Raw genomic sequence first — 22,713 nt, 5'->3', positions numbered from 1 at the left:
AGTGTGATATGAAGAAATGGCAAACCTATTATCCTATCACTTGCAGTATCCAAAAATCAAAAGGAGAATAGAGAGGGGGGATGGAAGAAGAATTGGAAGAAAAGTGAAGGAGATAAAGAAGTAGAAAAAAAAGAAAATATATTTCTGAAATTCCAATACATTATTATAAAAGTTATACAAATAACTACAAAAGCCTAGATATTTGTATGAAGAGATAATGCATGAGGCACCATTGAGAATTACAAATGCTGACAGCAGAATTTAAAATGATGTTATACTTATTGTGAAATTGTATTGCTTCTACTTATTCCATGAAATATGTGCCTTTGGGGACCCTGGTTAACGTAGTTTGGTTGATTATTATGTTGTTTAAACATCCTGTGGTGAAAGCAATCTGGCAAACTAGCCACATTACAGGACAGATCCTAAGGAAATTTACCAAAAGAAAGCAAGCTGTCTGCTCTCAACTCAACTCTATTTGTACTTGGTTGGCCCTATTGAGAACATGACTGGAAACACTTCAAGAGCTTTTACTGTGAGCACTCTGTCAAAATACAGTAAACAATCAGCTACCTCATTCTCACTACTTGTTATTATCATTTTACAAATGTCATGTTTGAAGCTCTGATTGCCATTGTAGTCTTGCTGGCTGCAAAGGTTAATAAAGTATCAGTCCTTCTCCCAAACAGCTTAAGTCTAGCATGCCATGTAAACATTTAGGCTTCTATAAAAGGAAATAAAAATCAAAACCTAGGCCTCTATGATTATCAGAGGGTTGCTGGGTCTTGAGATTATTTCTCTATTAACCTAGCAATTTGAATATGGCACATATTTAACCTGTAGAATTTTTCCAGTTTATTGGCATTGTTTTGAAATAGCCTAACCTGAAATTTGGGTTAACAATAAGTTGGGCATGACTATGGGGCCTACAAAGGAAGTTCTCTCTTTAGCAATTCAAGTTGACAGATTTTTTTTTAAGCCTTACACATTATGCATTAGTAGTGGATCAAGTGTTACTCATCCCAGTAGTGGATCAAGTGTTACTCATAGTGAGTCATAAAGAAGTTGGTGATAGGTATCTTGAAGGATGCTGAGATGAAAGTTAGACTGTGTAGTTGAGAACCCATAGCTGATCAACATCGTTTTTGCTTCTTTCAGATTCAGGTTCTAACTTCATCAGAACTTTGATTTCTAAAGCTGATAGAGGGGGACTTTTAAATTGAATTTTAAAAGTTATTAAAAGTTACCTATTTATAGCTTTTAGAAATGAAAAATGTGTATTTACAAGTTGCTTGTAAATGTGTTTTTATTTTTTATTATTATATTTTTTGGTGGTGTTGTTGTTAATCCTTACTTAGGAATATTTTATCTTTGCTTATTTTAGAGGGAGTGGAAGTGTTCGGGGAGAGACAGAGGGAGAGAAACATCAATGTGAGAGAGACAGATGGATTGGTTGCCTACTACACACACATCAGGGCTGGGGATGGAGTCTGCAACCAAGGTACAAGCCCTTAAACTGAATTGAACCCAGGACACGTCAGTCCACATTCTGATGCCCTTTCCACTGAGCAAAACCAGCTAGAGCTATAAATGTGTTTTTAAACACATTTTAGAAAAATCTAGCATAAATAGCAGATCCCTATTAATGAATCTATACCTCATGTTTCTGAACACTGGCATTTTCTTATTTCATTGTTAGTTTGGAATATAAAATAAAATGATATGAAACATAATCTGTACCCTAAGTCATATAGATACAGTGATAATATAATTATTAACTAAATCTAGAGGGAAGTCAAAGTAAACAAATTTCAAATGACATAGGAAATCACAAAAATGTTTCAAGAAATCATTTTTCTAAAAGATCAGCAAGATGCAAAGCAACTCAAATTAATCCCTGCTATCTGTGTTTCCCTCCCTGTATCTTTATCTTTCTCCCTTTCTTTAGAACAAGTTCCAATATTATTTTAGCCCTGGGTACATTTCCCCTTCCTTTTTTAGGATGAGGAGGAAGCATGTGAATACAGTAAACATGTTTAGAAAACAGTGAAAATTTAGGTTATTTTTATAGTTCTGTTTTTGTGTGTGTTTTTTCAGAAGTAAGATTGTATTTTGTGGCAGTTTCCAGTCTTTAAGAATCTTGATTGAGGCTAAATCCTATTTTCTATCTCAGGAATTTAAGAAGTTTTTTTTGTTTTTTTTAATCTATATTTATGGAACTCAAACATAGCATACCCTTGCTGATGGTACTTAGTAACTATTCCATAGTATATATTAATTGACTGTCTATGTTATAATAAAAACCAAAAAAACATAGTTCAGTCCAAATAAACAATTTTATAAAAATTGAATAAAAGGTACAGAAACTTTCATTTAAGTGACCATTCTTCAATTATGTGGGTGAATCCACATTTGTCCTGAGGCACAATTACTAGACAATTTAAAAACATGTTTATTTGCCTTTTTATTTGATCTTCTCAGTCAATTAGCTTCACCTGGCTGAGTTACAGCTCAATGAAAGATAATTCTGAAGATTTTTCTCTTTGTTAGTTTCACTTTTGAAGTAGATACCCTGAACCTTTTATACATGCAATGATTTTCTCTTAAAACTCACTAATATTATAAGTATACTAATAAAAGCATAATGAATATTATTAGGTCTGAACTCTTGGCCATGGGTATCTGTACATCTTAGAGATGGTCTGTGCATGAGCGTCATAAATGACCATTTTATAGATAGATAATGTTCTTAATCCATAATTCTTTATTGCTGATGGTTATTGCATGAGATGATGACCCGTAGCTATTAAGAGTCAGTTTTTAATATCACAACCATTTAGAAAGGTTAATGGACTCAGTTTTGAGACTTAACCTTTGGATGCTGCAGGTTAAGAGATTATGTTTGTGCACTAAAGTGCCAGAAAATATCTACTTATTTTCATTTCTTAATGTACTTTTTAGTATTGTGGTTATGTACAATAACTATATTTACCAAGCAAAGTGAAAAAAAGTGTGTGAAACATAAAATAAAAGTTTCTAGAGCAGTGGTATTCTTTTAAAATATACATTTCATATTTAGCTTCTATTACTTTTCATTTAGACACAAAAATTGAAATGTGAACAGATGAATCCTAAACCAGTTGAGGGATATTTATTATGGCTGCTGGAAAAAAAATAGAGCAGGATTATAATTCATAGATTTCTTGGCTAGTTTGAAATTTCACATGTATTGAATGAGGGAACTGGTTATTTATGAAAATCATGAATCCCCATGGATGATCCCTGTCTGTAGCCCAGAATTTTCAGAGAAAAAAAATAGTGTCTATCTGGATTCAGTTAATTCCATTTCAGAAATCTAACTGGGATTCCATGGTGGCCATTTATCATTTATTTTGGCATCTATCATCCATTATTCTTTCAAAAATCACCCTTATTCCCTTTTATTCCATTCCTTCATTGTGAATAGGCTTTGTGGGAGGAAAATTCCAGGCACTCCCCTTCTGTTGGGAGCCAGAAACTGAGTGTGTAAATAATTTTAGTAAGGGCTCCCAGTGAATTACCCCTCCTTATATCCAGGCTATTGTCTCCACTCTACATGGACTCAGCTTGACGATGTGACTCATTTAGGCCAACAAGACACAAGCAAATGTGATACAAGCAAAGGCTTGAAAAGTGCTGGCAACTTCGACTACCCTCTCTTGCTTGCTGCTTTTAAAAGGCAACTACAGTGTGAAAAGGCTCAGGCTGTGAAGTATGAGGTGAGACCAGGAACCTGTGCTCCTTGCAAAATGGCTGCAGCAGGCAGGACCAGTCAGTTCACAACTGATATGCCTGTCCTCATCTCCTGGTACATAAACTTTCACTGACTCTCTGAGCTTCTGGCCAGACAGTTCTCCAAGAAATTTACCTTAATTTAATTTAGCCAAAATTGGTAGCTAATGCAACTAAGAACCCTAAGTAATGTAAATTCTTCCATTGGGATTTTGAAAATGCAAAGGGATTTCTTGAGAATAACACAAAAAACACCATGCATGTATTTACATCTATTCACTTAGAAGTCAAATCAGGAGTGAATTCTATGTATATAAGTTGTGTTATGAAATATTTCTTACAAGTAAGTGGTTGATAGAACCTGTTAGGAACCAGATTGTGATATTAACTTAATCTCTGGGTAGGAATCTGAGGTTCCATTTCTTGTTTATTTATCACATGTGTTGTGTGGGGCTCAGTCTTGAAGTTACCTCAAATAACAGTTAACAGTATTTAAAGGTATTATGTCCTATGAAGCATTCTTATTTTCCCTTTTCACTGAGATGTAATTGGCATATTATGTGGCATTAGTTTAAGGTGTACACAGCACTTGCTTTTTATTATTGTATTCTCTTGTCCTTTTGTGTGTCTATTATTTCCCTTTGCCCCATGTTTGTACCTTCTGTGCCCCACACTGTCATGGGATTCTGCTCCTGCCAATTGTCCCATCCCAGGTGTCCCCTAGTGCTGTTCTGTTTGCAGAGTGCTGTTGCTGTCCTTTTATTTCTACTCTGCACTCATCATCTGCTCTGTGCTCTTGGAAACACCTCATAAAGGCCATATATAGAATGCATGAGTTATCCTCATGAATTACTTTATCCATACCTCTTTTCACTGCCTGAACTGCATAATTATTGATACATTTCTGTTTTTACCCCTTTAAGGATGGAGGCCATATCTCATGGTCACTTTATTGCTTCAGTTCTTCAATTCTAACCTGAGGTTGAAGGGTGGCTAGCTTGCGGTATGTGAGGATTTATGTAATTTATAGTGAGAGGAGCCTGGCTTCTAAAGCTCACTAGCACCATGAAAAGGTAAAGATTCTTGGTATTAAGCCTTTCACACTGCTTTGATAGACTATGTCCAATAAATGTTCATGGACTTGAGGTTAAATAATGTAATTCTCCAGGATTGGAGAACTGGTCCTCATTAATTCTAGAACAAAGGAACATAGAGTTTCTGATATTATATAACAACTTCCAATATTAAAAGAAAAATAGAATTATTCCCTTTTGATAAACAGATAGGCATTCTGTCACAAATGATGAGAAACCACAAGAAGATATACCCTGTTTCCCCGAAAATAAGACACTGTCTTATATTAATTTTGCTCCCAAAGATGTGCTAGGTCTTATTTTCAGGGGATGTCTTATTTTTCCATGAAGAAGAATATGGTACACATTTATTGTTAAATGAAAATAAAGGAAGTGTATTACCTGTATACGGTACGGTAGTACGGTAGTTGTCAACATAAACCAGACAAACTGTGAACCCTACAGTATCAAGAATTTACTCATTTATTCAATGACAATCATGTCATCATCTTCTGGAACATCATCATAACAATCCAATTCTTAAATTTCCTGGTGAATTTCTTGTGACTCCATTTCTTTCAGAATCAGTGGATCAAATCTCTCATGTTTAGCAATAGCATTCTGAGACAGAGCCTTGGGGGGGGGGGGCGCTTATTTTTGGGGAGATGCCTTCTATTTCACTCAGAAGGAAACCTGTAAGTAGATCTTATTTTCGGGGAAACACGGTAGAATGGGGATCTTACCTATCAATAATAAAAGAGAAACATACAAATTAACCATCACTCTGCTACACCCACAGCCAATCAGAGTGAGTATGCAAATTAACTCAACAAATATTGAGGTTAATTTGCATATCCAGGCATGGATTGGCCAGGAAGGGCAGGATGGAATGGGCAGGGCACCTGCTATGAGGGGAAGGGGGGCAGTGGAGGGAGCCAGAGGAGCGGTGCTCCAGAGAGAAGCAAGGACTTGCCGGCTCCTGGGCTGCCAGGGAGCAGGGACTTGCTGGCTCCCAGGCAGGTGGGAGTGAAGCCAGGGGAAGGAAGGCCTATTCTTGCGTGAATATTGTGCAACGGGCTTCTAGTATGAAATATAAAATCTAAGGGGAAAAAAGAGGCCTTAAAGGTTAAATAACATTTTCTTCTTTTTTTCCCTAGCATCCCTCCACCAAAGTTATCACAATCTAGTCAAACTATAAATTTGGCATTTTGTACATTAGAAGGTACATTCAACTGACAATGCCAGAAAATCCATTTTTACAACTTAACAATTTCTGTCAACATTTAAAAAATGTTTTCTGTATCCATTTCTTGGGAGACTCATAAAGCTGGCTTTCCTGAGTGTTTTGGGTTTCTGATGTTTGTTCATTCTTTAACTATTTTTTCCTGCCATTTTGAGGAAAGCTGTTAGCCGTTTTCTCACCTTCTTTGGCTTTGGCTGTGATGCTAGGTGATTCCAATATAATTAGGTGAGATTTTTATAGGCCCTCAAAGGCTAACAAAATAATAAATGTGGCAGTTCAAATAATAGCAATCGTAGCAGGTCAAGCAAAAAAAAATATCCTTTGGACTGAGGTCAACAAACCCTGTTATCAGAGTTTGAAAATGCAACACACTTATTTTCCTTATTTTTTTTCTGATATTTTTAAAAACTTCCTTTTTTTGTATTACAATAGGGATATTTTCATTCCATCTTCAACTGTTCCTTTTTGCATTTAAGTTTTCAATGCATATATTCTGTTTACTGAACAATAAAGACATATTTGCAAAATGAATGCTTTTCCTTGAGATTATATTTACTGTAGGTCCTTTCAAAGAACACCTATTTCTCTAATGACTTATAAATTAAGACATCCCAAATTTCTCTGAAAATTTTTTATCCTTTTGAATTGAAAGGTAATGTGTATTTATTGCAGAAAATTAAGATACTACAGAAAAGCACAAAGAAGAAAATGACAATAATTATTTTCTAGTAATTTTTCCCTTTTGTTTTGTATCCTTCTAATCTTTATGACTATAAATGGATACATGAATAGGACATATGTAAAACTGGAATCATGGTTTTTTTTATTAAACAGTATGAAATATAAATTTCTTAAGAAGCCTCTGTTTATAGACTCCAAGTAGTAAATTTTCAAAGGGAACCATTTTATAATTAAGACTAAGCTAAACATGACAGAAATCTCTCAGATTTCTACAATGTGGGTAGAGATACAGAACAGTCCTCACTGTTTTGATGGGATCTTGACAAAAAATTAACTACCGATTACATAAAATGACAATGATTTCAGATGGCCCTACAAATAATGTCCTCAGGTCCACTTTGCTATTTAATTATTTTTGTATTGATGTTGCGGCTGCCCACCTCTTTATCCTCACCTAGTATTCTCTTTCTCCTGAAACTGAACTGTTACATATAACTGCTTGAAATGAGAATAAAGCTCACAGTATTTTTCCTTCATTCTCTTATCTTTTTTAAGCATAGCTTTATTCTTCTTCTTCTTCTTCTTCTTCTTTTTTTTTTTTTTTTTCCTCCATCAACACTCAAAAATGCAGGCCCTGAAATATAACAAGGAGTGGTTGTGGAGCTTGCCAGCGCCTCTCTCTGTCTTCCCCACTCACTGCTAACTCTTTTGTTTGTACAATATTCTTTTATTCTGAGCAATATAACATTTTAGTTCTTGTAATAAATGCCTTCATGTGAAGCAGTTCAGCTAAGAGAATGTTATTAGACTGTGCTCCCAGGCAGTGCACCTACACACGATCAATACAGAGCGGGGCCTCAGCTCATTCCCTCTTTGCTTAAATTCCCTGCAAATGTGCAAGAGAAGCAGCAGAGGGTGTCATCAATCACAGGCCACTGTGACATATGCTGAAACCTGACCAGGGCCGAGATGTTTTAATAAGGCATCCATTAAAACCCTCAAATAAATTGCAATTTGAAAACAGAACATAATACCAGCCAAGTTTTCCTCATCCATCTTGTGGCATGTCATGTAATGTAATTGCGTTGTTAATTTATCCAAGAACTTTCTCAGTACACTGTTTCGTTGGCACCACTTAATTTCCCTGTGGACTATTTGTGTGTGTGTGTGTGTGTGTGTGTGTGTGTGTGCATGTATGTGAGGCAGAAAGCAAGAGAAAGAGAGAGAGCACAACTGAAGGAGAAAAAGAGAGAGAATCTGTGTTTATTTCTGTGGGTGTTGTCTCTTGGTTCCTTCGAGGAAATAGTCATGTTTCTGCTTAGCATGGCATTAGCCAGAGAGCTAGTCAGAATTTGAAATATTTGACGTTTTGTCAATGGCCTCTGAGCGTCCTGATGCAGACTCACCAGCTCTGGCCTACAGCTGGACCACTCCTTCCCCAGCTTAACTTGCCATTGGTTTCTACCCCTCCAGAGTGGGATCACTCAGAGTGCCTGTGGATCCCATCAATAAGTATTGACAGAAGTGTGTAGGGGCCACCTAGGATCACTGCACAATGACACTCAAAACAGGGCAGCACTGATTTTTTTGGTTCCCGAGCTCTTGGGTCATAAATGAAAACTTTTGACGAGGATAAGAAAAATAAGAATTTATAAATCAATGGGAAAAAATGAAAGAGTATTTCTCTGAATAATGTCAAAGCAATTGCATTGATATATATATAAAAGCTTGGGGGAAAGATAAGGCAGGCAGGGGCTCATATAGATTTCTTTGTCTTCTAAGCATAAATCTAAAAACAAGTAATGCAATTCTTCATGTAGGGGCTGCATCAGCAGATTCTTCACCTTTTTTTATTCTTCTGGGTTTTCTTAATCAATCTGTTCTTTTTTTCTATAAAAGACCCCATTGGAATGCAGAGGGTGAGCCCACTCCACCCATTCCATTTATATCTAGGATGTCACAGTAACCATGATGCCAATCCAATATTGGTTTAAAACTGTCACATGTCTTTCTAGGCCTTGTTGAATTAATGACAGAAGAGAGAAGACAGTGTGACAAAAGAAAAAAAAAGTCCACTATAAATTTACTTGTGTAGTAGCTGTTGTTTTATATCCATTAATGAAGAACAAAATACTTATATAGTTTTGTTTTGTTTTTTTTTTTTGTGGAAAAAGACAAGTCAGTGTAAAGCCTACCAGTCAATAAGTTAACAGCCACCCTCTCTAAGTAGATTCATATGTGCAAATGTGTTTTATAAGTTGTCCTTCAGAACATGGTGCCATTCTAACGCAACCTGCATACAACCATTCTTCAAGGCTCCAACCGATTACTATGCAAACTGTTAGACAAGCACTGCGTATGAAAGGTGCCAGGGAAAGCCAAATTAGTTTCTGCTTTCTGCTAATGGATGACCTTTGTGATTTGGATCAGGTGCTGAAATTCACTTAGTCGGAAAGGCAGGAGAGTGGGGAAAAGACCTAAAATAATTTTCTCTCCCTACAGAGAGGATGCCTCGCTACCACCTGCCCAATAAATGTCAATCGAGTTATTTTTTTAAAAAAAAATAAGCAGCCTGATTGAAAAGCATTGAGTGCTGGGTTTCAAGGTACAGGGGAGTAAGAGTGAAATCGCTTAAACATATAAAATAAAATAAAAAGAAAGCTGAAACAAAACCATTAAACATTAGATATGAGAATGTTCAGTTCTTTTCCAGGGACTTCGTTAACACCTCAATGCTCTAAGTAGATTCTTAAAGCTTTGCTGGAATTATGAGACGATGATTTATTACACTCAGTAGAAATCATGTTTGATTTGCTGTAGTTGAAAATATTTTGAGATTTTGCTGAAATTTGTTTGGAATTGAGAGAGTAATACGCAAGCAACATTCAAGGGATCAGAACCAACAGGAACTGGAATATACAAAAACACTGTTTCTTTAGCTCCACGTGAGCCTGGGTTGCCAGCTTTCACATGCTTCTAATGTTAGTGCAAGCTTTCTGGCAGTCCTATTGTAAGCTCTATTTCACAGGCATCCTCTGCTATTTTTGGCATTTTAACATTGGCTTCTTTTTATTTCCTTGTCTGGAAATACAGTCATTTTTTAAAATGGCATAATTATTATTGGATTTTTTTTTAAAGTCCCACCTTGAGGTGAATTCTTTTCTTGCATTGGTATTTAGCGTCTACCCTTGAAATGCATGGAAAGAATAAAACATTAAGGACACTGAGGACATGGACCTTTAATTCCTCTTGTGTATTGCAGGAGCATGGATGAAATGTCAGTTCCCAAGGTGATGATATAGTGCATGTTGGCAAGAATGGAATAATTGTGTCCTACCCAAGGTGTGAGAAATGTATACATGGGGAGATAAAAGTGTGAAGGGACATGCAATATAGGGTAAGCACATGTACAGCACAAAAGAATTCAATTGGGTGGATGACACAGGTCTTTGGCCTTTGTGAAAATCAATGTACTGCTACTTAGGTGTCTTTTTTCAAAGCATGGGAGTGGGGAAAGGATAAAGCCTCGAGTATCTGATCCACTGAGGCTTGCTCAGCTAACTTTAGGATATTTTTTAAGAAAGTTGATTTGTTTTCTTCTTTTATGCCCTTTTAGTCCCAGCTTCTTTGAACTGATTTACAATTCCTGCATCTATTGCTGCCTGTAGCAACGTGTGCCATTATTCAGCTACCCTTTTAGTAATTAAATTCTGCTTAAATTGCTTATAGGCCTAACCTCCCTCCTTAGCTTCAATGCATGGTCTCCGGTTTCTAAGTTAGTTAGTGAGATTGTACTGGGCACACCAGGAAGAACCTTTCCTAACTGCTAAAATACCCAGGTCTGAATTCAATTTGAGATCTCATCTTTGTACAAAATTCTCTGCAAACTTGCATGCAAATTCAACGCCTGATCAATAAAAAAATCTTCTAGCAATATCATTCTAATTTCAGAAGCCTGGTGAGATGAAGCCATGTGTTATGTTATAAACACCCCAACAAAAGAACTGTGATCTTACCATGTTATTTTTTCCCCCCAAAGTAATTTTCTAAATGTTGATTCTGCCTCACCATTTGGAGTCTCTTGCATGTGTTACTCTTCCAAATTCCCGGCTTTAAAATTCCCTGGAGTCCCATAAGTGCTGGGTTTCTTAAAGAAATAGGTTAGCCTCACCCCTACCCACTACACTCCTCCAAAAACAATCCCCATACAAAAGTGCCAATAAACTAACTCAGCCACATACAATGATATTGTCAAGAGAACCTCAGGAGAAAACCATTTAAATTTCATGGCATAAATCTGAGCTCTTGGCCAACCTTCCGTTTGCAAGTCGCAAGCACAAGTCTCATGCTAATTCTCTACCAAACCTCTAGTTTTATGAAAGCTACATTTTATCTCTTTGGTTATTTGCCGTCTCGAGAGTTGGAAAAGGAATATTAGCGCCACTCACATTTTATTGTGGGAGTCACAGTACTGGGTTGACCCCCTTTTCAGGTCCTATTGAATTTCCTATACAAAGGAAATGAAAATGTTTTATATTTAATACAGCAGCACATAACGAGAGGCTTAGTTATTACACAGAGAACTGCAATTTTCTGCCTTTGTTTCAGCTATTACTGGGAGCTGAAATTTCCAAGCGCATTTTTTATGATTTGTTTATTGCTGGCTTTAGAGATGACAGGGAGCGGGGAATACCACCTTCATGCTACCTACTCCACAGAAAAGGGCTTTCTGTTTGTACTTACTCATCACACAAAGGAAGGATCCAGCTTTTTACTGATGTCCCAGTTTCTTGCAGACAGATACATTTTAAAAACCTAAGAAAAAAATAACCTGACAGAAATCACAGATTGAATACAGAGCTTTAAATTTTTATTTATTTTTTTTTTTACTCCCATGTACTCTGAGGTTACAATGGTGAGAGAAAACTCCGAATGTGATCTTAGCATGTGCCAGTCCCTGATACTGAGCCCTTCACCTTTGTTATTTCACTCAATTGTTACAGCAGCCACAGGGGAATAACAACTAGGTATTCTTGTTAATATTGCTAACCTCATTCTATTTGTGAGGAAACTGAGACTTAGAGAGGTTTTCCAATTTTCCCAATGTTGCCTAATCAATGAACAGGGCTATTCACTAGGATTAGTCCTCATGTTTGTCTGATTCCAGAACCTGATCCTACCCCTCCTTTTTTTTTTTTTTTAATAAAGAAGTCAATTATTCTGTTATTTTTTTTTAATTTACTCTTCTTGCTTGTTTTTTAGTTTTTTTAAAAAAATATGTTGTATTGATTTGAGAAAGAGAGAAAAGGGAGAAGAAAAGACAGAAGCATCAATGAGAAAGAAACATTGATCCACTGCCTCCTGCACATCGCCCACTGGGGATGGAGCCCACAACCTGGGTATGTGTCCTAACTGGAATGGAAACAGTGACCTCTTGGTTCATGGGTCTACACTGAACCACACAGGCTGGCCTTGCTTCTTTATATTATTTAAATTAATTTAACAAGTAATATAACACACACACATAGCCTTCAGTAAGACTCACCAATTTTATCATATTTGTTTTCTCCCCCTGCCACAAATATACAAAAAAATTATATATATATATATATATATATATATATATATATATATATATATATATATATATATATTCTATGTATTTATTTCAAATGGTTTCTGCTAAACCATCTGAAAGTAAATTGTAGTCATTATACTTTACCCCTAAATATAAAAATGTCCTTCCATTTAACTAAAATGCCATTGCCTCACTGAAAAAAAAAAATCATTCAATAATGTTATTGGCTAAATAGTCCATATGCAAATTTTCTAGCTTGCCCCCAAATAACTTTTATTTCTTGCACCTATTTATTTTTGATCCAGTTTCCAATTACGGAAGAGCCTGACCTCTTAACTTTTCCAACTACAGACCTTCCAGAATAGCAGGTCCTTGAGTAATGTCATATTGCTATAATGTTGAGGACATGCTATCAGATTTAACTCTTATTTATACCAATTAGCCTATGGTAAAATTGTTTTTTCTATATGTTGTTTCACTTTAAGTTGTAGAACCTATCGATGACTTTAGGTGAAGACTAATTGTACTTGATATAGAACAAAAACATTACAGGATGAAAGAACTAAGTAAAAAGCTTGTGCCTAAGTGAAGCTATTATATTGATTTGTATAATTTCATAGTAGGTCTATACATAGTAGGTCTAAATCCCTTTCTGCTCTGACATTCTTTGAACCTATGATTCTTTGATACTGGTTGTCTAAAGAGTGAAATAATGAAATAGTTTGGTGATTCTTTAAGCCATTCTGGAGTTAGTTCATCTCAGAATTGGTTCTGGCTACCATATTCAGCCCAAGACTATATTGTCGCTTAAATGACTCTAAATTGGTCTTTGCAAATCTTCTTCCTGAGGGCAATTCCTGACAATCCAGGATTCAAATTTGTTATTGAGGAAGAAGAAAGGTGTATAAAGAACTAAGAAATCAAAAATAGGAGGGAAGTAGAGAGAGTATGTGAAGAAGAGGGGGGAAAAAAAACAAACACAGATCAATAACCAGAATCAGGTTGATTAATTTAATAATAACAATAACATAATAATAATGATTAAAATATATGGAATGCTTAGCATACCTGGGCAGAATAATGAGGGTTTTAAATGTATTACTTAATTGAGTACTCACAAGTAATGTTCCAAAATAAGTAACTATTACTTCCTCCTCATTTCATGGAAGAACTATTGAATTTCACAGAGGAATGCTGACATTGGCAAGGGTCCAGTGGTCATCCCCTGCTCCCACTGTGCCCTGAGCACAAATTCCTACATGTCCTGTCACTGCTCGAGAATCTCGCTTTTCCCCTCTACTACCACTGCTTTTGTTCAAGCCAATTCTTTCTCTTAACTAGATGCTGACAATAACTCTTAGATTCTACACCATCAGCCTCTCCCTTCTTTAGTCTCTACACCACAAAATGGTCAAAACATTGCATTCCTGTAGTCTTTCAAAACACACTATTCTTTCACTTAGTCCAATGGTTGCTAACTCTGCCTGCACATGAAAATCGCTTGGAGCACTTTAAGAAATACCAAGGACCAAGCCCCGGCTCGGGGATTCTGGTTGACTGTTCCATAAAGGTAGGAAACAATAATAGGACGCCAGTTGAATTTGAATTTCAAGTAAACAACAAATACTTACATTAAAAGTTGTACTGGACATAATTATAATAAAAATGTATTTATCTAAAATTCCAATTTAAATGGGTGTCATATAAATATATATATTTTTTTCTTTTACAAAATCTTGCTATATGTTTACGTGTGTTGTGAGGGAGCTGAGCATAAGTATTTTAAAAATTTTATTTTGTATACATCCAGGTTGAAAACCACTGGTGTGTAGGGAAAATATGAATAAAATAATATCTAAATGCCATCTGTTTCCATAACAGGGCCTTCACATGGTGGCCTCTGCCTCCTTTCCAAGTCTCACTATACCTCACACTTATTCTCCTAAAGGCCATGGTGCCTCCCAGGCCTGACATTTCCTTTTGGGGATGTCTGATGAACACCCAGTCATCTTTTAAGACCCAAGTCTAAATCCCTTGGTGAAGTGAATTGTATGGTCTCTACTAGAGTTTTGCCTGTGCATCCACTGCTCTGACTTAATGATTGTATGCATTGTCTATCCTCTTCTTACTAAGCACTGTATTAGTCATTTTACAATAAATAACTGAAGCTCATGATTAAAGTATAATCATTTGTTAACTCAAGTTAATATCAAACTGTGTTAGCTGTATGAAACTAGAACCTTTCTAGCAACTATCAAACATCAGTTCTGAGAAAATTAATATGGATTGCACTCTTTTTATAAAATATATTTTATTGATTTTTTACAGAGAGGAAGGGAGAGAGCTAGAAAGCTAGAAATGTCAATGAGGGAGCAACATTGACCAGCTGCCTCTTGCACACCCCCTACCGGGGATGTGCCCACAACCAATGTACATGCCCTTGACTGGAATCGAACCTGGGACCTTTCAGTCCACAGACTGACACTCTACCACTGAGCCAAACCGGTTTGGGCTGGATTGCACTCTTTAGTATATGCTAAAATCATAATACTACATATTAAATACAACATAAACTTTTTTTTCCCCAAAAAAAACTCCTTTCTCTCCCTCTTACCACCAGCCAGGAAAACAAAATAGCTTAGACAAACACTTGTCTCCATGGCTTCAACATTTAAAAAGATGTGCATATTTCTTACCTCTCCTTCCTTTCCTCAGCTATAACTTCCTAGTGGCATTATAGTTTTCCTCAATAACATTTTTGGATATGTCCTATATTAATTTGTATAAAGCTAATTAAATTGTTGTCTTATTTAGTATTAAAGTTTTCTTGATTTTTTTTCATATCAAGGTTAACATGTGTTATAGTGAAAATCTATTAATTTGTTTTCTATCAATGATAACAGCTTATGATTTGGGCAGAGAATGTATTGTGGTTACATCTCATACTCAATGTTAATTTTACCAAATAATTTTTTTAAGAGTTGAAAACAGGGAGAAAGGTAAAAAAATGTCTGCTGTTTAACCCATAGGTGAAATTCTAAAATAGATTTTCAGCTGAATAATGAGGGAAAAGACACTGAAAGAGGAAGGAACTAAGGTGGTCACAGTAATCCCAACATATGCCCTTTATATTTGGAATTCCCATTTAGAAGTCAGGTGGAACCCCCAGCAGGACGGATTCCTTCTTGACCTCTAGAATTTAGAAAAGCTACTGAAAAAAATTACTAATTTTGACAACTATATAACCTTGTAACATTTATCTTCACTTCCCAAAGTTTGCAATGTGACCCGCATCTTTGCTTGTACAGTGTGGAAGCTTCATTGAACCCTTCCACTGTCCTATGTTTCCCTTGTAGCAGATATATGGCCCTTTTCCGATATGTGCTTAGATGGTATCAGGCATCTTCTGCTTGACATGAAGCCTGTCTAACTTGCTGATCAGATGCTTCCCTCTTCACCAGGTGATGGCCTTAGAGACAGAGACTGCCATTTACTCTACAGCAGTGCCAAGTATCAACTGGGATTTCAGCTAACTTAAAAGTTGACATGTGACCATTTGCTAGAATACAAACTACAACTACAAAGTTAGGTATTAACTTGAAATAACAAATCAACAAATGTTTACATTTCACTTGTGACAATGTCATATAGTCAATGAAAAGTACCTAATAAATTGCTTAGCAAAGTGCAGATGGACAATTATACAGTTGTTAGTAGCCAGTAGATGTGCATGCAAATAAAATATAAGAATAGGGAGGACTGTATACAGGGTGTGGTAAACATAGGTTTACGGTTGCCTGTATGGAAAATAATACAATAATTAATAAATAATAATACAAGAATAAACTCTGTGTTTTGCCTACTCACAATTATAAACCTACTTTTGTTGAGCCTTGTATTCTCTTTGCTTAGGGAAGTCATATTTGCATCTTGAATGATGACTGGGGAATTCCTCAAACAGACCAGAAAGGAAACCAGGACTTAGGAGGCATCATGTACAAAGACATGAAGATAATAAAGTATATGGTCTTCAGGAGCTGTGAGGTATGGAGAGAGAGGAGGTAAAATCTGAAAAGGAGGCATGGAACAAAGACTTTAAAATGGTCAATAGGTACATGGTCAATAGGTACATGACAGGTGCTCATCATCACTAATATCAGGAAAATGCAAACCAAAAAGCACAATGAAATATCACCTCATGTAATATTCAACTAGATATTATCAAAAGAAAAGAAACAACAAATGTTGGTAAGGATATGGAGAAAACAGAATTCTTGTGCACTGTTTTTAGAAATGTAAATTGGTGCCACCAGTATAGAAAATAGTATGGAGGTTCCTAAAAATTTAAAATTACTTATGAATTTGAGAGAGAAGGTGGTGGGGTTAAGAGTTGGGGAGTGATTAACCTGGGAACTGCTATGCATAAGTGCATAGCCCAGGGACACAGACAATAGAGTGTTAAAGGCCTGGGAGAGGCAGGAGTGGGATGGAGGGGGTTAATGGGGAAAAAAGAAACAAACAAAGGGAACCTCTGAAATAACTTTCAACATTAAAAATAATTTTTGAACATTTTAAACTAGAAGTACTACATAATTCAGTGGTTCCACTTCTGTATATATATCCAAAGGAAATGAAAACAGGATCTCTCAGAGAATCTGCACTTCCAACTTCACTGTAGTATCATTCACAGTAGATAAGGTACAATAATGACCTAAGTGTCCTTTGCGAGATGAATGAAGAAGATGTGATACACATACAGAGAGAAATATTATTTAGCCATGAGAAAGAAGGAAATCCTGCTATTGTGACAACATTGAAGGTATAAGTGAAATAAGTCAGAGAAAGACCAATACTATATGATAAATACAATACTATGTTTTTAAATAAATCTAAAACTGTATAACTCATAGAAGTAGAGAATTGTGGTTACCAGGGGCAGGGAGATGAGGGCTGGGGAGATGATCAAAGGGTACAAACTTCTAGGTATAAAATGTGAAAGTACTGGGCATCTGATATACAACATCTACAATAATAAAAGAGAAAGATGCAATTTGACCATACCTCTGCAATGCCCACCAGACAACAGGAGTAAGTATGCAAATTAACCAAACAAAGATGGCAGGTTAATTTGCATATTCAGGCACCAAGTGGCCTGGATCCCAGGGAAGGGCACCAAGCCAAGCCCTCAGCCTCCCGGGACCATTGCCAGCCCTGGGAGGTGAGGGCCGCTGTGCAGCTTGACAGCAGACAGCAGGGCCTGCTTAGCCATCACCATGGTGTGGAGTAGGCAGCCCCATAGAGAGCAGAGAACCATGGAGAGCAGGCCTAAGCCATCAGTAGGACATTCTCTTGAGGGCTCCTAGATTGGAGAGGGTGAAGGTCAGGCTAAGGGACCCCCACCCCCATGTACAAATTTTATGCACCAGGCCTCTAGTGGTAACTATATTTAGCAGTGCTGTATTACATACTTGAATGTTGCTAAGAGAGATGTTCTCATCACATAAAAAGAGATGCTAACTATGTGATGTAATGGATATGTTAACTAATGCTATCATGGTTATCATAGTACAATATGGTATTAAATAAACTCATTATACATCTAAAACTTATATGTTTTATAGATCAACTCATGGCCTGGTGCACAAATTTGTGAACATTGAAAGGAAATTAATTAGAAGAAATATTGCTATTTGTCATTTCTCTATAATAGAAGTGTCAACCAAATTCAAGATTGGCAATGACAGATGGAAACACACACGTGCAATTGGTGCAGTGAGAGCTTTATATGTATCATGCATCCACGAATCAACTTAGCCTTTTATAGATATGGTAAAACTTGCTTAATTAGATCTGCTTTCTGTTTTTCTATTCCAGTGAAGAACCCCATCTTCTCTTTCAGGTAATTGTTAGCAACAGCAGTAAATATCAACATGAAGCAGATTATTATTGTAGATCACTCAGGGAAAACAAAGGGTAAAATATTTAACTGCAGCAGTGTTTGACTATATTCTGTGCAGTGAGAAAACCTGAAGTTATTTTCAGGGTCCATCATTTCTTTTCATTTGGGTCAAGTTTCTAAATCTCTGTTTTCTGGCTCAGAAAATAGGATTCCACCTATCTACCTACTCCAGGACTTATATGAGGATCAAATGAGATGAGACCCAGGAAAATACTTCATAGACATTTAGTTAAAGCATAAATATTTACACCTGACTATAAAGCAAGTCATGTTCCTCAGCTAAAGAAACTGCAAGGAGGCTAGTCACTGGGTAGAGGAAGCTGGGTGTTGCTACATGATGTCATTACCCAGACACTTAGCATATTAGCCTTTTATATAGATAGATTATATCTGAGTAAAGCCAGAAGAAAAAAAAAGGAAACATGGCCCACACTCTGAAGGACACTTTATGCTATAATAAAAGTTCAGATATTTTATTCATAATTTTTATTTAAGCCAGTGGTTTCAACACTTGATTCACATTTGTCTTACCTGTATATATTTATTCAATAAATACTTAAACACTGATCTCTTTCTAGACTCATAGTTTATTTTCATATGACTCATCTGGCTAATAGCCTGATTTACCTAAAGTTGAACCTGTTAGAATAATGATTACAAATATAATTTATATTTACATAGTACTTTATACCTTTCAGAATAAATAGATTTCAAAGGAAAAACAAGTAATTTATTTTAATCTTCATAGCAGCTTTGTGAAACAAGGAAGGCATTATAATTACAAAGAAGTTAAATTACCTTTTGATTCTACATAGCAAGCAAGAATACTAATTATGCCTCTTTTGCCTCATTGTCCACTCTTACCAGCTATTTAACATGAAATAATAATACAAACAACACAGGTAATATTTTACATTTTTTTAGTAGTTGGTCTGAGAATTCCTTAAAGGGAAAAGCCTACATTTGTTGAAATAGTTCCATGAAGACTCCCTTGAGATGAGCTCAAGACTCTTAAAGGGTATGCTAAAAGTACAAGAATAGTCTTAGCAAACAATTTAAAAATTAGGAGGGTCTGATAATTGTCAGGGTTTTTGTTTGACCAAAGGTATGCAGTTTTGGGAGAGGATTTCAATCTAGATGAATTTCTCAGTATAATAGAGGGCAGGCATTCAAGGTTGGAGATATTCATGTCTGGGAAAGAAGAAACAAGAGTCAACAAGACTAGAACTTATGGGGGAAAAAGAAATGGTCTCTTTGCCCAAAGAGATAAGAATAAGAGCTATGTCTGAGGTTGGTAGGTTCAGAATGTGAACCTTGCTAGTATTTCCCTAAGTTATCTTCACTTTTGTACACTACTCACTGTTAATTGTGTGTGCAAGTTAAAATAAGGATGAAAAGATAGCTGGTGTTTGGGTACCATAACATAGTTTTATAGATTAAAACAGTTTATATCTAAGATAATAAAAATGTAATATGCTAATTAGATGGATGTCCTTTCAGACATCCTTTAGGATGACGCTGGGGCTGCGAGAGAAGCTCAGTTCCAGGGTGCCAAAGGGAAGCCAGTGTGGGCAGCTGTGGGAAGTAAGGCCTACTCTTGCACATATTTCATGCATCAGGCCTCTAGTTTAGTATAAAGAACATAGATTTTTGAAGCCAAACATACTAGCTGTATGACTAAAGAGAGATCTGTTTTCTAAAATGACCTAATGACACTTGACACATAGGATCATTTCAAGGTTTAAAGTAGCAATAAAGTATGTATGGAATTTAGACTAAGGCTGGGACCCTACTGCACTCAATAAACTATGACTATAATTATTGATGCAACCAAGCTTATCTGCATTAACAGGTCATAAAAACTCACATATTGATGTTAAGAGATCTTTGGCACTGGAAACGACAGTGCATAACTAGTTCTATACAAAATGAACTAGTCCAGGTTCAGTGAGCCCTACTATGTCATTATCTCTCTCCACCTCCATCAATCTTTATGTGTGCTCTACACTCATATTTTTTAGACAAGGATTAAAATCTAATTTACACTAAGGTTTGAAGATGTAAGTGGCTTATAAGGTTCAATGATATCTTTCCAGGAGTAGAAAAAGCACTTTCATGGGTGATGAAAGTAAAATAAATCGTTGATAGTGAATTTCAAGCATCGATAGCTGGGACTGTAGGATTGAGAGATACACACCTCAAGCCCTTGAAATCCTACCAAGTTAGCTGGTTCCTCACTCTACTCGTGCATGAGGTCTGTGAGTTTCAATTGCTAAGATCACATTCGTGGGTCTTAGAGTCCTATAACCCAGCAATATCCATGCAGGATTCATGTACCTGGAATGAATGAAAAGTGGCAGCAATACTTTTAAAAAGTCATTCTCCTGGTCTTCAACATCCACATGAACTTTTGTTTGGTAACCGGTGTGTAGCTGAATCATTAGTGTGGTCCTTCTTTCATATCTCCTCTTTAACAACCACCCCTCTACTTTATGAAAGAACATCATACCACTCACCAGTCTGGCCACCTGGTGTAAAAAGCTTCAGTGTACCAAACCAAGGGATAATTCTTAATACTGTTGTCTGTTAAGCCTCCTATAACTAAAGTGCCATAAAGTTGCCACCTTTCTCTTTCTTAAACATGTCTTTATTAAGAATGAAGATACACATTCCAAAGGGGCAGTTTGCCCCAAGATTATATACTATTCTAATTCAGACATATTTGTAAATTGGGTTATAAAGATTATATATTCTTCCAAGAATCTTGTTTGTTTGTTTTTCCTTTGCTAAATATTGTCCCCGCAAAGAATGAGTGCTTCTTGTTAGAAAGACCCTTGGGAACAAAGCAGAGAGATATATATGGAAGTTTAGCAGGTAACAAATTTATGAAGAATCTCCATGCCTAATCTATCTTTATAACTACCCTGTTTCCCCCAAAATAAGACAGTGTCTTTATATTAATTTTTGCTCCCAAAGATGCTCTAGGTCTTATTTTCAGGGGATGTCTTATTTTTCCATAAAGAAGAATACGGTACACATTTATTGTTAAATGAATATAAAGGAAATGTATTACCTGTATACGGTACGGTAGTATGGTAGTTGTCAACACAAACCAGACAAACTGTGAACCCTACAGTATCAAGAATTTACTCATTTATTCAGTGACAATCATGTCATCTTCTGGAACATCATCATAACAATCCAATTCCTGAATTTCCTGGTGAATTTCTTGTGACTCCATTTCTTTCAGAATCAGTGGACCAAATCTCTCATGTTTAGCCTAGGGGGCCTTATTTTCGGGGGATGCCTTATATTTCACTCAGAAGGAAACCTGTAAGTAGGTCTTATTTTTGGAGGATGTCTTATTTTCGGGGAAACACGGTACTTACCTACATATCTAATGTGTCTTAGAGCTAGAATTCAGAAGTGAGGTTTTATCATAGGGATGCATAAGTAATATCTTTGAATTGAAAAGCAGCACTTTTTCCTATTAAAAAGTAATTTGAGCCATGGCCGGTGGTGGCTCAGTTGGTTGGGCATTGTCCTGTGCACCAAAAAGTTGCTGATTCAATTCCTGGTCAGGAGACATGCCCAGATTACCACCTTGATTCCCTATAGAGGGAGTGCAGCAGGTAGCCGATCCATGTATGATACTATTCTCACATCAATGTTTCTCTCTTTCTCTCCCTTCCTCTCTGTCTAAAAAAATCATTAAAAAGTATATTTTTAAAAAGTAAATTTGATTGATTGATTGATCAGACAATGAGAACTGGCTTTGCCAAGTAGGTTAAATGGTGAACATTTTCCAAAAATAAAATGAACTGAATCTTTAGCAGCAAATTTTGAATAAAATAATATTCAAAGCATGTGATAAGATGAAAGCATTTTATTTAAAAACTTTATTTGCAAATGAATATTGAAATTAATATTTGTATTTTTCCAACCTTTTTTTGAGTGTATCAGGACTCAAAGTGTTTCAAAGTAAGAGTAGGAGGAATAATTAGTAGTTGTTTAATAGCAATTGGTGAATAATTAGTAGTTGTTTGATAGCAATTTGATATCAAATTGGTATGCTTCCCAGCAACTGAGGCAATGAATGTCTAATGCCTGGGTGTCAAAGCTTTCTAAAGGAAGGTTGTTTAGAATTCTTTGCTTTTTATAAAATTTAAAGGAGCATCTAGTTAAGATTTTAGCTGATAGGGTACTAGAAATAATTTTTGACGATAGTTATCTTTGATATTTTGGCATTTAACTCATAATAATCGCAATAATTGAATGGCAATGCTGTAACAAAATTTCTCCAATTTCCAGTCACCCAATTATGTTTTCTTCAGTGTATGTCTATAACTGAGGAAAGGAATAGAATGGATTCTCAACTCTGTTTCATTCTGGCAGGAATATTCACCTA

This window comes from Pipistrellus hanaki (genome assembly GCF_964339955.1).
Source record: "Pipistrellus hanaki genome assembly, chromosome: 1".
Taxonomy (NCBI): Eukaryota; Metazoa; Chordata; class Mammalia; order Chiroptera; family Vespertilionidae; genus Pipistrellus; species Pipistrellus hanaki.
Note: the sequence above shows the minus strand (reverse complement) of the source record.